This window comes from Eurosta solidaginis, chromosome 4 (genome assembly GCF_040869045.1).
Source record: "Eurosta solidaginis isolate ZX-2024a chromosome 4, ASM4086904v1, whole genome shotgun sequence".
In the NCBI taxonomy this organism is placed as follows: domain Eukaryota; kingdom Metazoa; phylum Arthropoda; class Insecta; order Diptera; family Tephritidae; genus Eurosta; species Eurosta solidaginis.
This window is the reverse complement of record NC_090322.1, coordinates 152874123-152889430: the sequence shown is the minus strand read 5'-3', so window position 1 is coordinate 152889430 and position 15308 is coordinate 152874123. Positions and strand designations below refer to the sequence as shown.

At 37.6% G+C, this 15308-nt stretch overlaps 1 protein-coding gene across 6 annotated transcripts in view; it reads right to left on the bottom strand.

Moving 5' to 3' along the window:
- Nucleotides 1-15308, bottom strand: part of rut (rutabaga) — a 382895-nt gene that overhangs the window by 349049 nt on the left and 18538 nt on the right. For all 6 annotated transcript variants that reach the window (XM_067783457.1, XM_067783459.1, XM_067783461.1 and 3 more), the window contains exon 2: nt 11889-12376. The gene's annotated coding sequence lies outside the window, so the exon portion shown is untranslated. The remainder of the gene's footprint in view (nt 1-11888; nt 12377-15308) is intronic.

Here is a 15308-nt window from a genome sequence, read left to right as displayed (position 1 = left end):
CACGATGGAGCGCTCAGAAAACAAGCGGTTAGCATTAACATCGATGGGTTAGAGAGTGTAGTAGCACACTTAGAACAATTAGCAGAGGACACTAACACCACAAGTGACACCAAAAGTGAAGCTACAATTCTTTTGCAAAATATACTAAATTTTAGTTTCATAACACTAGTTCATTTCTAGTATGAAATCTTAAGGACGATTGATCGTAAACAGCTCACATTATAAGATCCGGGGATGAATTTTAGAAAAGCGCATAATGATCTTAAATCCATAGCGACTGAACTATATGAAATTCGCGACACTCTCTGTGAAGAAGCAATAGAAACAGCTAAGTCTAATTGTGAAAAATGGGATATTGATATAGTAAAACGTTTAAGAAGGCGCCGCAAAATGCCCGGAGAATCGGCTAGAGATATTGGTCTTTCCACAGAGTGTTCTCGATCGTCTCCAACAAGAAATACGTACAAGATTTACACAACTAAATGACCTTAATTTTAAATTTTGATTTGTCTTAGACGTTGAAAATTTGTTAAAAAAGGATAATAACAACTTAGAAAGAAATTGTAAGAACTTGGGTGAGTTTTATAATACAGATTTCTATGGAACAGAACTTTTTATCGAAATATGTGACTGCAAAATATTTCTTCGCAGTAGAAAAGAAATTGAACCTAAAACTCCGTTAGAATTACTTACTTTTATAATCTCGTATGGAGAAGATGTTTTTCCAAAGTTGCGAGTTGCACTTCAAACACTCTTGACTATCTCAGTAAAAATGTTTTTCCCCGGATGCAAGAAAACCTCACTTCGCCACTGTTGGGAGTGTAGGTGGGACTAGGGAGTGGGAGGCAGACAAATGGCATACTTGCAAAAAATAATACAGTTAATATTCGAAATGCATTTAAATTCTTTCGAAAAGGTTACAGTTGTTAGGAATTTACAGAAATTGCCGAAAATATTCCAAAACTTCAGTAAAGTATTAAATTTTCATCGATTTAGTTTGCGTTCCCCAAATAACGATTGAGATTTAAAAAAATTCAAACATATTAATTATAACTAATGTGTAACCGTTTAAGGTTTAAGTAAAACCGCGGTTTTTGCTATCAGTAAATAATTGGGACAATAAGTTTAAAACTGAAAACTCATACTCGAAATGACGGTTTTGCTATCTTTGTGGAAAACTGTGTCCTCAATATGATATAAAACCAATTTTTTCTACAATCAGACACACCCGATTGTAACTAGCCACCCTGTATATTAAGAACGATTTCACTCTTGATGTCTTCTAATTAACAATTGACGCACTTATTTTTTGCGACATCATAGCTTCACTGCAAATAGCAATATTTCAGAGCCTTTGCTCTCTAAAACGCGAAGTAGCTCATAGTAGAGCATAAAAAATTATATGACTTTTTAATGCCACGGTATGCAGAATATCAATGATTAACACAACGAGAGACCTAAAAATTACCAGCAGCTTTGCGCGTCATTAATCAGATATCCACACTGCAGACCAAATTGCCAAAAACATCGCCTTAGCAACTGCAAAGAGGCTAAAGGCCTCGGGCAGCTTGAGTGCAGGCCATATGGCCATAGCAGTACAGCGACATCTAATATCGGGCAAACGGAATACATGGTCCCGTACCTGAGCTTCGAATGTGATCTTGGGAGTCGGAGGGTTGGTTGCGGGGTGCAGAAATGGCAAAACATACTATACACGTGCATACGGATGGTTCCAAATTAATGTAAGAGGTTAGGTCAACTGTTTACTGTGTCGATCCAGAATAAGTATATCCTACAGGCTGCCAGATTACTGCAGCGCCTTTCAGCCGGAAATTATAGTCGTGAAGAAAGCAGCAGAAGTTCTGAAGGAAGCGTGCTTAAGCTGAAGTCGCGTCAATATATGTATTGATAGTCAGGCGGTGATCAAGGCAGCAATCTCACACAGTATTTCATCAGGAAGTGTTCTGGGGTCCAACGAAACATTGGAAAATTTTTCGATCAGGCCGTACCATACATCCATACTGCGTTTCCGGGCATAAATGTATGGAAAGTAACGAAAAGGCCGATGAGTTGGGAAGGAAGTTGCAACACTAGCTGAATCGACGATAAACGTTCCAATCCATTTGAGAGAAATTAGAAGGAGACAGGAGTTGCATATGGATCAAAAGCGCGGGGCTGCAAAATTTCTAAGATCATGTGCAATACCTACGACATTTGACTCACAAAGTGGATCATATCTCTGAACAGAGACGAGATAATATTTTAAATTGTCTGAAACATTAGCGAGAAAACTGTTTCCAGCCTGAATTCTCCACCTCACATTATTGTTGCATTTGCATGTTAAGTCTATATCAGTATATGGTTCATGTACCATTGGAACACGAGGTTTGTATCATGCAAAGTTGCTATTTGTATGAAAACCTATCGCAAACTAAATTAGTTAAATTTCCAAGGAATATCTATATACATACATACATATTTATTTAATGTTTTCAATATAAGAGTTAACAGATATTAGAAATGTTGGGTAACGTAATTATCTTCCACAGTACTGCACTTAGCAAAGGAATAAAGAAAGCGATTAGAAAAACAATGTGGCACATTTCAATTGAACAAATCAAGTATAGACTTATTCGTCACACATGTTCTGCCTTAACTACTAACATACTCACATAACAAAACCTACCCTGCAAAAGATGTGATTAGTCTAGGATGAACCTGGGATTAGTCGCAGAGGAGTATGCGACCAATTTTGATCTCTTTGTATGAGTTGAACTGTTTCCTTTTGTTCGAACATGTCCTATGAAGAGACCAATTGTACCCATTTATACCCGAAAGGAATCGATAGGATCAATCCCATTTGTACCCATATGAGAACATGTGAAGACTAGTCCCTTTTCGTTTCAATAAGGACTCAAATATGGTCCAGTCGCATTTTTCATGGCGAAACACAATCGAAGGGTTTGCGAAGCCACCAAATCTATTTTATGGAAGTTGTTCGCCTGCTTTTCAAAATGGAATAAAAAATATTTTTAGAAAATTTAACCCTAATTCCGGCGTAGTCGTTAAGCCGTTGTAATTTATGTTCGGTATAGGGCTCCGCATTTTTCTTAAATAATTCGATTCAATCACCTGTAATCTTTTTTTTAATATTTCTTAAAATGTGCTACATAGATTTCAAACTGACTGTACCGGAAAGGGACTAAAGGGGTTCAATTATGCCCAAATGTAAACAAAAGAGATCAATCGGAGAACAATCTTTTTAGGGATTAATTGCACGATTTTTTGCAGGGTATTTTAGTTTGTATGTATGTATATATATTTTCATATATACTATATAAGTAAATATGTAAATAGGTATGTTTGAGTATATGGCTATATCTATGTATGTATCTATGTGTTTCGACAATGGTTGGCCATTCGGTTGCTGTTGGAGCTTATCGATTTTTTGCAAAACCCAATAAAACTACATATCAACAACGGCAGCCGCAGCAATAGCCGAGGAAGATTTTTCAAGTTCGCCGCCACTTTGTCAGTGGCCTGAATAAACAACAAAGGGATCATTGTGTGGAAAATTGGTGCACTAACAAATACAAATGCATATTAAAAATGGTCTAGGATAACGAGTTCTCTATGCAAGGACTTTGTTGGGTTGGGTTGGGTTAAAATGGCTGCGGTTTCTTTGTTATTTCCGCTCTTGACTAAAGTTTTTCGTTTTCCTTTGTTAAAAACAACAATTTGAAGCCAAGTAGAAATTGTTATAGTTCTAGGAAGAAATATAATTTAGAAATGGTGGAAGTAATAAAACAAACAAAATAAATGTTCAACACATTTTTTGCAAATATTTACAAGAAGCTTTCGAGCATAGTTTTGATAGATTTGTATGACATATACATTAAGCTGGGTCGATTTATTTACCTATATCGCGCCATCGATTTTTCAATAGATTTTGGGCTCAGGAAAAAAAGCTACACTAAGCATACCCAAAAAAATAATTTTCCAGCCTACAAAATTTGAGTTTTTTGACTTTTTTTCTTTGATTTTTAAGGTTTTGTTCATGACCTACTTAAAAAATTTTCATTTGATTTTAAAATTTTCATGTATACCCTGTCCGAATCAAAATTGTCCGCTAAAACTTTGGCGATAACAGTTTTTTGAAAAAAAAAATATTTTTTGGGTTTTGAGGAGTGTTTGATGAAAAAATGTATTTGAATTTATCTCGTAGTTCCTATCCCGCTTACAATTATGCGATAAAAACGTTGACATTAACAGTTTTAAAAAAAAAATTTTTTTTGTTTTTGGGACTTCTTTTGGTCGAAATCGATTTTTTTCATTTTCAAGGCTCCAAGTCATTCTTTATGTATATGTTTTCGTTAGACCCACCAATAAGTATACCAGAATGATCAGGGGACGAGCTAAGTTGATTTAGCCATGTCCGTCTGTCCGTCCGTCCGCCCGTCTGTCCGTTTGTTTGAACGGAAACTAGTCCCCCAATTTTTGAGATATCTTGATGAAATTTGTTAAGCAGGCATATTTTGATGAGGGGATTTGACATTTGTCGGAATCGACCGGATCGGACCACTATAGCATATATCTCCCATACAATCGATTGTTCAATAAGAGGATTTTCATTTTGGTATACTTATTGGTGGGTGTAACGAAAACATATACATAAAAAATGATTTGGAGCTTTGAAAATGAAAAAAATCGATTTCGACCAAAACAAGACCCAAAAACAAAAAAACAATTTTTTTTTAATTGTTCATGCCAACGTTTTTATCGCATAATTTTAAGCGGGATAGGAACTATGAGACAAATTCCTTTTCATCGGCAACACTTATGCACGTTTCTGAAGAAGCCCTTAAAAAAGATGGCGAAAAAATAAATTTTTTCACTAAAACACTCCTCAAAACCTAAAAAATATTTTTCTTTTTTTTTCAAAGAACTGTTATCGCCAAAGTTTTTAGCGGACAATTTTGAGCCGGACAGGGTATACATGGAAATTTTAAAATCAAATGAAAATTTTTTAAGTAGGTCATGAACAAAACCTTAAAAATCAAAGAAAAAAAGTCAAAAAACTCAAATTTTGCAGGCTCGAAAATTATTTTTTTGGGTATGTTTAATGGAACTTTTTTCCTGAGCCCAAAACCTATCGAAAAAACGATGGCGCGATATGGGTTAACATTTGTCCATGCAAATCAACACAGCTTAATATATATATCTACATATTCGAGTTGGGCAAAACACGTGACCTTTAACGTGACAAAACGAATCACGCATTTTCAGGGTGGAAAACATAAAAGAACATATAAGAAAAATCGTAGGTTTTACTACGTAGATACTCATGAAAGTTATTGTGTAAGTTTTTTACATTTGTATGATTCAAAAATTAATGATATTGAAAAACAAAGGTTAAGAAAACAAATTAGACACAAAAATCCGCCTCAGAATTTATTTCTCGAATTAGCCAAGGCGAATTCAGTACCAGCTGTTGTTATCCCAACAGCTGATTGCTTCTTCTTGATTATTTTTCAAACAGCCTTGTACTTCAATATGTTGGTTAATCGAAATCAATTTAAATTTTCTTTGACTTGACATTCTGCACAGTGAATTGCCTGAATTCGCTTTGCCACCACCTGGTATGTATTCGCCTTGAAATTAGCCAGCCAATTTGACTCCAAAATTAGCATGCCAATTAGTCCTAAATATCCATAAAAGGTGACTGCAAAGCGAATTGAACCAAATTCGCCGTGCAGAAGAATGCCAAGTCAAAAGAAAAATTGCATTGATTTCGATTAACTGACATTGTTGTACTAAGGCATTGTATGGAAAATAATGAAGAAGAATGTTGGGATAACAAAGCCTTGGTCCTAAAATTCACAAAATTTCAAAGATTTTCTCCGAAAAAGGTATTTTAAACCTTTAAACGAATATTCCTTCAATAAAATTTTCACGAAAATTTGACAACGAGTCGGCATTAATCTTCCTAAGGCGAGTGTCACATGATTAGGCAATGCTCTCAATACTGGATCACGATCCATGTTGATGGATTTCATGCCGAATGTTTAGCATGAAATACTGATGGAAATCTTGATAGATCGTGGTACGAATCGCAAAGTATCTAGAAATTTTGAAATTAATCAATATGGATCTTGATCCAGTATTGACACAATTGCCTCATCGTGTAACAAACTTCTAAGGCAAGTTAAGTGACTTTTGATTTTCTATTATAAGTTTTGAGTGTCATTTTTTGTTGTCATTTATTTGGATGCCATTTATGTTATTAAACTTTATTTTGATATTTTTTTGAAAATGTGGGCATTTATGTATTTGCGAGCAAGTACGTCTATTTGCTTTTTCTTTTAATTTTGGAAAAATCTAAGTACAATGCAAATCGAATGTGCTAAGTGCAGTGTAATCAAGGCTAAGTTGCCAGGTCAAGCCCGACCAAGTCAAGTCTTTGCTAAGTATGAGCAATGAAAGCTTTAGCGTGTCTCATGGTCCTGGAACTAGGTAAATCAGGCCGTTCACCTTCAGAGGCTCGCTGATTTTTATTGCGCTCGAAACCTTATCCGACTGCATATAAAAAACTTGAGCGAACTGAATTGATAAAATTTCCAATACGTTTTGATTCGAAAAGGATATTTCGTGCAGTATGCAGAGATAGGTCGTGTTACTAAAGAGCAAGTGGTGAGCTTTGCGCTAAGCACATACTACACCCCTATTGGGGCGAAAACTTTTGTTGTAGAACTGGTGCGTTACGATATTATTTAAAGCATAGAAATTACTCATAACTCACACCAGGTAACGTTAAGGAAATGTGAAACAATTCCAGCAACTCGTTCAGTCAATGTAGCCCAAGCAATTTATGATGAATAATCTGTCTTAAAATCCACTTCTTTTAGCTGTGCGTTTCTAAAGTCATCACCAAATGGGTGGTCAAAAGTTGCATATTAAAAACGTGGACATAGACATCAGTAAAATAAAGTGAACTAGGCATATTGGGCGCTTTCATAAAACATAATTGTTGAGCAGTCGTTCAGTGATATGTTTCTGAACGCACCGTTGAGTAGTTCGGAAACATGTTTGCAATGTATCAACAAAAATAGAGTTCTCTAAAAGCGATATAAAGTCCGATTTTTTATAAGTAAAATCTCATCGTGTGTGAACGCTATCGTAAGTTGAAAAAGGAAACGAGACGCCTTTTCAGAAAGAAAAAAGCAGAAGCAGAAAGGCGGGAGTGCGAGGAGCTTGAGCTGCTAGGCACCAGGAATAACGGCCGAAAATTTTACCAAAAAATACGGCGACAGACGGAAGGTTTTGAGACCGGGACAAACTCCTGTAGGAACGAAAACGGCAACCTTGTAACTGATGTCCAGATAGTGCTTAGATTATGGAGGGAACACTTCTTTTTTCTCCTAAATGGAGGCAGCAATTCACCGCGCAGAGATGAAGAACCCGATCCCGCAATCGATCATGATGGAATATATATCCCCCCGCCCGATTATGACGAAGTTAGAATAGCAATAACCAGATTGAAAAACAACAAGGCCGTGGGCGCTGATGGATTGCCTGCGGAGCTATTCAAGTACGGCGGCGAGGAGTTGGTAAGGCGCATGCAGCAGCTTGTTAGCAAAATATGGGCGGAAGAGTGCATGCCCGACGGTTGGAAACTAAGTGTTCTTTGCTCAGTCCACAAGAAGGGGGATACTGCAAAATGCACCAACTATCGTAGAATCAGCCTTCTCAATATCGCATATAAGGTCCTTTGAAGTGTATTGTGCGACAGATTGAAGCCCACTGTGAACCGGCTGATTGGACCTTATCAGTGCGGCTTCAGACCTGGTAAATCTACCATCGGCCAGATTTTCACAATGCGCCAAATCTTGGAAAAAACCCGTGAAAAAAGAATCGACACACATCACCTCTTTGTCGACTTTAAAGCCGCCTTCGACAGCACGAAAAGAAGCTGCCTATATGCCGCTATGTCTGAATTTGGTTTCCCCGCAAAACTTATACGGCTGTGCAAAATGACGTTGAGCAACACCATCAGCTCAGTCAGAATTGGGAAGGACCTCTCCGAGCCGTTCGAAACTAAACGAGGTTTCAGACAGGATGACCCCCTATCGTGCGATTTCTTTAATTTGATGCCGGAGAAAATTATACTAGCAGCAGAACTTAACCGCACTGGAGCAATATACTATAAAAGCGTGCAATTACTGGCATATGCTGATGACATTGATATAATCGGCCTAAACACCCGCGCTGTTAGCTCTGCTTACTCCAAACTGGAAAAAGAAGCGGTAAAGATTGGTTTGATGGTGAATGAGGACAAAACGAAGTACCTGCTGTCATCGAGCAAAGAGTCAGCACATATGCGCCTTGGCAACCACGCTACTGTTGGCAGCCATAATTTCGAAATAGTAAAAGACTTCGTTTATTTGGGAACCAGCATCAACACTAGCAACAACATCAGCACTGAAATCCAGCGAAGAATCAATCTTGCCAATAAATGTTACTTTGGACTAGGTAGGCAATTGAAAAGTAAAGTCCTCTCTCGGCGAACGAAAATCATACTCTACAAGTCACTTATCGTACCCGTCCTGTTATATGGGGCAGAAGCATGGACCAAGACAACAGCAGATGAAGCGGCTTTGGGAGTGTTCGAGACAAAAAATTCTTCGAAAGATTTATGGACCTCTACGCGTTGGCGACCGAAGAAGATTTAATGATGAGCTGTACGAGCTATCCGCAGACATCAACATAGTCCAGCGAATTAAAACGCAGCAGCTGCGCTGGCTAGGCCATGTTATGCGGATGAAAGATGATGCTCCGGCCAAGAAAGTGTTTCTATCGGAACCTGCCTATGGAAGCAGAAGTAGAGGGCGGTCCCCACTCCGTTGGAAGGACCAGGTGGAAAACGATTTAAACTCCCTTGGTGTGACGATTTGGCGCCGGTTGGCGGAGAGAAGAAGCGACTAGCGCGCCTTTTGGACGGCCATAACCATTTAGACGGTTAAGCGCCAATTAAGTAAGTAAGTAAGTAAGTAAAATCTCATTCAATTTGCGGCTAATTTCAGCAAGAAAGGGCCTCCTGAGCTCTATACAGATTTTTGAGAATAAATGTGAAGATGCTTGTCAATATTCCATCTTTACGGAGATGCTTGTCAATGTAGGAACCTGAAGTACTTCAATTGCTTTTTATGAACAATATTGCCAAAAATACAAGTTCACTACTTTTACTAAACTTTCAACAACCCCTCTCTATGCGCAAGTCTTAAAGGGTAGTTAAAAATGAAAAAAAAAAAAATTGCTCCATTAATTCTTAAATAACCGTTCAATGGTCATTTACAACACACAAAAGGGTAAACGTTATTAAGCAACCCTAATAAGTAAATTACCCTGTTGCGTTTTAAGTTATAGCATAACTGACATAGAAAGCCTTACATAACAAGAATGAGTGAGTAACTTCAACACAGTTTTTGGTTACCCTTCAAAGTCATGCCGAACATGAAACAAGTGAACTACAAACCAAATTTGATTTCGTTTCACTTTACACACTTTATACGGTTTACTACGTCATTTTACTGTAAAACTTTCCGGCACCAGCAGCTGACTTTGACTGTCTCATTAGGGTAACTTTAGTTACCCCAGTTGCTTTGTAAGCAACTGAGGTCTTGTCATAAGTTGCTATGGGTCGCTGCGCTTTATGTTGGGGTGCGTACTCGATATACTTTTGTGTGCTTTTTTATTATTATTTTTTTTTTTCATTACTAAAATGCGAAATAACATTACGTGCTAATCATATTTTGTTAAGTTTTTTTGTTAGTTCATTTCGTGGAATAAATTTGAGATTTGGATTTGGAACTCCACGCAAATAATAAATGCGCGGTTTTGCAATCTGACAAATAAACGTAAAGGTGGAATATTGAGGTAGTCTTACAATGTTTACCTGTAGAAGTATTTTATAAAGAAAGAGGTTTCCTGCTGCATACATATCTATATGTAAATAGGCAAGTCGGAAACGTTGAGCCCCTTTTGCGCACAAACTATAATTCTAAGGTATAAGCAATTATGTAAGTATGTATCCATAGGTCTTCTCAAGGAGCAGTGCAGACTATTGAAAAAATTAAAAAAAAAAAAGTAAAATCTACCGTTGAAATACCAATTTAAAAATGACACCACTATAAATTTCAAAACATTACGGACGCTACCTGTGCCATGTTCTTGTGTTGATCAAATAAGCAGGTCTCATAATAATCAACTGAGTATTGTTCAGATTTGAACTCGCGAGCAAATGAACGGAAGATAGTTTTTTCGTTGAAGTATTGCGCGAGAATCAGTAAATGTGTATTTCAGGTGGATATTATAGCCGTGAAGGAAGCAGCAGGACTTCTTAAGAAAGCACGCTTAAGCTACAGTCGCGTACAATATATGTATATAGTTATAGCCAGGCGGCGATTATGGCAATAAGCTCACACAGTACTTCTTCAATAAGTATCCTGGAATGCAAAGAAGCATTGAAAAAATGTCGCTCAGGCTGGACCATTATTACTAGGCCAGGAAGTACTGTGACCTTTGTGCAGATATACTGTGCATGGACCGTACATCCATACTGGGTTCCCGGTCATAAATGGATAGATGATACCGAAAAGGCCGATGAGTTTGCAAAGGAGAGTGCAGCACTCGCTAAGTCGACGGTAGACGTGCAAATCCGTTTGGGAGAAATTAAAAGCACACGGGAGTTGCATATGATTCATCAAGCAGGAATGGTGTGGACAGAAGCGCGGGGCTGCAAAATGTCTAAGACCGTGTGGAGACAGAGGACTTAAGGTTCACGATTGTGATATCCCGGGTAACTGTCAAGCGGATCTCTTAGCCCGCATCGGTACAACTGAACCAGATGAAGATGGCTGTTGGGATTTCGGGATGCCGCTGACCTCCTGTGGATTGCTCCTCCCTAGCTAGGCCTTGAGTCAGCTAAGCAAACGTTGGGCGGACACCACGTCTTGCAGGGTAGCAAGATCTTTCTGGCCGAAAGTGGATTGCAGGAGGTCTGCTGAAATAATTGGGTTCACTAAGGCACACGTATCAATGGTCATTGGGGTTTTAACAGGGCACTGTCCCATGGGTATCCATGCGGTACGTCTCAATATACTGGAAACTCCATCCTGCTGCAGCTTTATGGAGGATGATGAGGTGGAATCACCAAATCACTTTATGCTTGATTGCGCAGCTTTTGCCAGAACTGTGCGAAAGTACTTCAGTCGCGACTCACTTGGATCTCGCGAGGATTTATCCAAAGTTGTGATCGGTATTATTCGGAGCTTTATCGTTGCTACCCAACGATTCTCTAAGTAGCTAGCTCTAAGTGTGGTATCATAACGGACCTTCGTGTTGTCCAAGTGAGCTTTCCTTATCAAGGCAGCTACCACCTAACCTAACCTAAGGTTGACGATGGACATACTGGAAACTGTCCTCTGCAGATGTAGAAAGTGTGTGCAGAAAGAAACGATTGAGCACGTTGTGTATTCGTGTTCTGTGCTCGTCAAGTCAAGGCTCCAGCTATAAGGGGCGGTAGAGTTGCCGTATATCGAGGCAGCAATTAAGCTAGGTCTTAGAAAAGTTCTGGTATTTGCCAAGAGGACGAAGTTATTCTATGACATAAGTCCTGACACCTGATTGTGTTTTTTCCGTTTGGTCGTCAAATAAAATCTGGTAACACTATGGACACATTCAGTCTATGTGAGGTCTGTATTGACTGGCCAGTACTAGTTTTACTAAAATGGCTATGTAACTTAATTGGTTATTCCGATACTGATTATACAAAAACTTATGATTAAGTGAATAAATATTCATAGGGAATGTATTTTCATTTTCTCACTTACCTTTTGAAGCTATCGCCGTTAATCGTTATGCAATTACAACACGTTCACTGCTAATAATGATTATCTAAATCCAATTTGAAGCCGACGAAGCAGCTAATAAAATTTGTATCCCAATCGGTTGTCGTGCACTTTGAATCAATCAGACATCGATTGTGTATATCAATTTTCCTTCAATTTTCTATTTTGATTATTTTTCACATTAACGCACACATTAACTTTTCATTATTGGTTTTCGTTTTAAATTTTTTACTGATTTCACTTCATACCTAGACACTTTATATTTTTTTTATTTACATTTTTATCGTATACTTTTTTTATTTATATGTAATTTATTTGTGATTTAAGTATTTTTTGACGATTCTCGTTTTATTTTTTTTATTTTACGTTTATATGTATTTTTGTTTCTCAGTTGCGACAAACCCCGTTATCATGTAGACTGCACTCTACGAACATTCAAAATATGATAGACAGATAGACGATATGTGGAGCTGCAAGGTAAACGAAAAAGAAATATGTAAATATGAGAGATACGGAAATAAGATTTAAAGCTGTAAAGATGATGGAGCCGAACAAATGTAAATGAAATACAAAGTTTACAGAAGTTAGCAGAAGACATTGTGTAAACAACGACCAATACACAACACACAGGGGCGGATTACCGACAAAGCAATAAAATCAGATGACCAACGAACTCTTCCTAGGCACAGTTGCAGCACTGCAGCACCGTTTCTTTATTCAAGATTGAGCATTTGTACACTATGAAGAAATTAATAAGCTTAAACTAATTCAAATTTAATAATAACGGTAAATTGGATGATCGAAAAAACCTACATATAAGTATATGTACATGATGATAAAAGCTCATTACGAATTTCGATTTGAATCTTCGAATACTTCTACAACATTTGCAATTGTAAATGAGAAACCGTCATATGGAAATGCGACTAGTTACTTTTAATGAGAAAGCGTCATTTGGAAATAAGATTTGTTAATTGTAAATAAGATTAGTAAATTTTTAATTAAAAAGCGTAAAACATAAATGAGAAAACGTCATATGAAAATGCGAAGGTGTCACTTCGATATAAGAAGAGTAATTTGTAAATGAGAGAGCATTAAATTAAAATGATTTAAACGACTCAGTTTTGGTGTGCGAGAACGGGCAATGCCATTCGAGAATCGAGTTCGAGGTAGTTGATGCTTAAAATGGCCAAACAGAAGTGCTGCGTTTACCGTGCCCGCCAATGCTGATCCCCATTGAGACTCTCTAGAGAAAAGTAAAAACATAAGTACAGGAACACATTACAATACCATGCATTATTTATATATATGAATTAGTCGGTGGATGGGGCGAAGGGATCAGCAACTGAAGGAGACTGCACAGGAGCATTCCAGCATGCAACGTTGTTCCATGGAAATGCTCTCTCACTCCAAGATATGTCAAGCGGAACATATTTTTCATTCCAATCTATTCCCATATGTGCTAGGACCCAGCATAGATTGCTTAAACTCTAACACTCATTTAGATGCTGTTCTGTTTTGTCACAGCGACTGCAATACCACAGCTACAGCTTCCACGCGGGCTGCGAGCTTATCGTATCTTTCACAATCTTACAAATCAATAGTCGCTATCACAGACTAAATCACTGCCTTCGCCACATACCGCAACTGCGAATATAAAAACTGAGAATAGGCGAACCTACTTCATTTGAAAAAAAAGCAGGTTAGTAATTTACATTTTCATGATTGAGCCTGACAAATAAGGGTAACATTGCCAGTCCGTCCCAGCCTTTTTTAAGTCTGCAAATAGGTATTTGGGAACTATTCAAAAATGTTCCGATGGAACAACTCTATGTTTATTTTGAAGTGGTTATAAGATCGATAGTTAAAAAATACTTTCATATATAGGTCATAGATTCACAAACCAACACTCTAAATTCGTCCGTGATGAGACTGCTTAAGAACGAATTCCAAAGTAATGCACCGTGTTGTTGTTGTTATTGTAGCAGAGCAAATTCACCGTGTAAAAGAGGATAGTTGTAGGAATCGATTGAATATTGAGCTACTAAAAGTATTGTCATCCAATGATCTAGCTCAAAGCCAGCTCTGATGCAGGGATACGACTAAAATGAATATGGCATTGACATCATAAGTGTGAACACGATTATTTTAGGAAGTTCTCGATAATTCTGAACCTTCTGCTATTGTGCGAATCGCTGAACTGTCGAATAAATAACTCAAATGTTCAAATGTTGAGTATAGCAAAAAGTTCTTTATTTACGACACTATTATGGTAGTAGAACTTAACAATTAAATGACTCGCGTACTTCGCTTAGAGTGTGTTAAAATCAAACAGATTCATAACTCCTTAGCTTTCGCTGCTTTTATACTTTCAGTTTCCTCGTTCGACTATTTCTCCAAGGATCCAAACTTTATGTGAACAGCCTTTTCGAACAGTTGCTTATTTCTCAATTCTTTACCTCCTATTCACTACTGTGTTGAAGGTATATAGATGATTATCGCGCTTTTAGCTGCTGTTTACATGTACATATGCATGTGTAATAACGTCTGAGCTCTTATGCGCTCTCACTGTCGCCTTCAATGCCTGTGTGCGTATTTGCCTACATATTTGCATTGCAACAGAAAGAAGTTATTCATATGAATTTAGAAACAGCAGAGCCCCGAAAATTATTTTACCTGAGGTCATCTGCATGCCTAATCCAGACCTGGTAAAAGACAAAGGCCAGACATTTTACAATGCACAAAATGATGAGCTTGCAAAAAAGGAATTGATTTTGTGTGGCAAGTGAATACAAGAATATTTGCACGTACACAGAGATGAGATGCTGCGATATCCGCAAAAAGGGGTTATTAAATTAAGAACAAAAAGAAAATAAGTTGATGTCTAAGTAAATTGTGAAAATTTCATCAGTAATGTAGCTGAAAGAGACAAAATAATAATATGGGGAGATTACTTTATTAATGTATATGAAATGTATTCACGAGGAGGCAAGATTGGCAAAATGAGGAAGAGCTCCAAAAGCATAATTGTGATTGAGAATCATGGCAAGATAGTATTGTAAACTTGGCAGACATATTTACGAACATATAGAAGATACATACATATATGTGAACATGAAAAGTGTGTATAAAAACCACAGTCTATCACAGGCCTATCCAATCATGGGAATTCAAAGATAATAGAGGAGGGATCATCAGATAATAAAGACATATACAACGTGACAGAACGAAAAAGGTTTCTTCAGATAACCTGCGACATCAAGAGTCAATCCACGCCGCACTAGCTTATCCGGTCAACTCATATCCCTTATATATTATATAGCCAAGCAGCCAAATTAGAGAAACTTCTTAGGCCCTTGACCCACTTCCTTAACTGACTAACTATACTGCCTGGTGCTCTTG